Below are 2,900 nucleotides of genomic sequence, written 5' to 3'. Positions count from 1 at the left end.
GATGAAGAAAATATTTTGAAAAATGATAATTAGCACACAGTTGTTGGTGCCTATTAAATTCCATCATTTTTTTATTCCTACTATGGAAGTCAATGGTCACTATCTGCTGTGGGTTTACCATCATTCCTCAAAATATCTTCTTTTGTGTTATTCAGAAAAAACTAATGCATACAAGTTTAAAACAACACGAGGATGAGTAAGTGATTACATAATTTTCTTTGAATAATCTCTTTGAGTTGTGCCTTCAGGTGTGTCAAGGATGTTTAAGTCTTCATCAAGCCTCTAAAAGAAAAACATGAAATACATTACCATTGACTTCCATAGTAGGAAAAAATATTTTGGAAGTATTTTGATAAATGATGAGGAAAATATTTTGAAAAAAGATAATTAGCACACAGTTGATGGTACATATTAAATTCCATCATTTTTTTATTCCTACTATGGAAGTCAATGGTCACTATCTGCTGTGGGTTTACCGTCATTCCTCAAAATATCTTCTTTTGTGTTAATAAAAAAACCTAATGCATACAGGTTTAAAACAACACGAGGATGAGTAAATGATGACAGAATTTTCATTGAACGTTCTCTTTAAGTTGTGCCTTCAGTTGTGTCAAGGTCGTTTAAGTCTTCATCATATCACCTCTGCAAGCCTCTAAAAGCAAATAATAAAATACATTACCATTGACTTCCATAGTAGGAAAAAAATATTTTGGAAGTATTTTGATAAATAATGAAGAAAATATTTTGAAAAATGATAATTAGCACACAGTTGATGGTGCCTATTAAATTCCATCATTTTTTATTCCTACTATGGAAGTCAATGGTCACTATCTGCTGTGGGTTTACCATCATTCCTCAAAATATCTTCTTTTGTGTTAATAAAAAAACCTAATGCATACAAGTTTAAAACAACACGAGGATGAGTAAGTGATTACATAATTTTCTTTGAATAATCTCTTTAAGTTGTGCCTTCAGTTGTTTCAAGGATGTTTAAGTCTTCACCAAGCCTCTAAAAGCAAATAATGAAATACATTACCATTGACTTCCATAGTAGGAAAAAAATATTTTGGAAGTATTTTGATAAATGATGAAGAAAATATTTTGAAAAATGATAATTAGCACACAGTTGATGGTACCTATTAAATTCCATATTTTTTTATTCCTACTATGGAAGTCAATGGTCACTATCTGCTGTGGGTTTACCATCATTCCTCAAAATATCTTCTTTTGTGTTAATAAAAAACCTAATGCATACAGGTTTAAAACAACACGAGGATGAGTAAATGATGACAGAATTTTCATTGAACGTTCTCTTTAAGTTGTGCATTCAGTTGTGTCAAGGATGTTTAAGTCTTCATCATATCCCCTCTGCAAGCCTCTAAAAGCAAATAATGAAATACATTACCATTGACTTCCATAGTAGGAAAAAAATATTTTGGAAGTATTTTGATAAATGATGAATTTTTTTTTCGAAAAATGATAATTAGCACACAGTTGTTGGTGCCTAATAAATTACATCATTTTTTATTCCTACTATGGAAGTCAATGGTCACAATCTGCTGTGGGTTTACCATCATTCCTCAAAATATCTTCTTTTGTGTTAATCAGAAAAAAAACGTAATGCATACAGTTTTAAAACAACACGAGGATGAGTAAATCATGACAGAATTTTCATTGAACGTTCTTTTTAAGTTGTGCCTTCAGTTGTGTCAAGGATGTTTAAGTCTTCATCATATCACCTATGCAAGCCTCTAAAAGCAAATAATAAAATACATTACCATTGACTTCCATAGTAGGAAAAAAATATTTTGGAAGTATTTTGATAAATAATGAAGAAAATATTTTGAAAAATGATAATTAGCACACAGTTGATGGTACCTATTAAATTCCATATTTTTTTTATTCCTACTATGGAAGTCAATGGTCACTATCTGCTTTGAGTTTACCATCATTCCTCAAAATATCTTCTTTTGTGTTAATAAAAAAAAACCTAATGCTTACAGGTTTAAAACAACACGAGGATGAGTAAATCATGACAGAATTTTCATTGAACATTCTTTTTAAGTTGTGCCTTCAGTTGTGTCAAGGATGTTTAAGTCTTCATCATATCACCTATGCAAGCTTGTAAAGCAAATCATGAAATACATTACCATTGACTTCCATAGTAGGAAAAAAATATTTTGGAAGTATTTTGATAAATGAAGAAAATATTTTGAAAAATGATAATTAGCACACAGTTGATGGTACCTATTAAATTCCATCATTTTTTTATTCCTACTATGGAAGTCAATGGTCACTATCTGCTGTGGGTTTACCATCATTCCTCAAAATATCTTTTGTGTTATTTAGACAAAACTAATTCATACAGGTTTAAAACAAAACGGGGATGAGTAAATGATGACAGAATTTTCATTGAACCGTTCTCTTTAAGTTGTGCCTTCAGTTGTGTCAAGGATGTTTAAGTCTTCATCATATCACCTCTGCAAGCTTGTAAAGCAAATCATGAAATACATTACTATTGACTTCCATAGTAAGAAAAAAATATTTTGGAAGTATTTTGATAAATGATGAAGAAAATATTTAGAAAAATGATAATTAGCACACAGTTGTTGGTGCCTATTAAATTCCATCTTTTTTTATTCCTACTATGGAAGTCAATGGTCACTATCTGCTGTGGGTTTACCATCATTCCTCAAAATATCTTCTTTTGTGTTAATAAAAAAAACCTAATGCATACAGGTTTAAAACAACACGAGGATGAGTAAATGATGACAGAATTTTCATTGAACGTTCTCTTTAAGTTGTGCCTTCAGTTCTGTCAAGGATGTTTAAGTCTTCATCATATCACCTCTGCAAGCCTCTAAAAGCAAATAATGAAATACATTACCATTGACTTCCAT

This window comes from Misgurnus anguillicaudatus, chromosome 2 (genome assembly GCF_027580225.2).
Source record: "Misgurnus anguillicaudatus chromosome 2, ASM2758022v2, whole genome shotgun sequence".
NCBI lineage: Eukaryota > Metazoa > Chordata > Actinopteri > Cypriniformes > Cobitidae > Misgurnus > Misgurnus anguillicaudatus.
The sequence above is the reverse complement of the archived record's forward strand: the minus strand, read 5'-3'. Positions refer to the sequence as shown.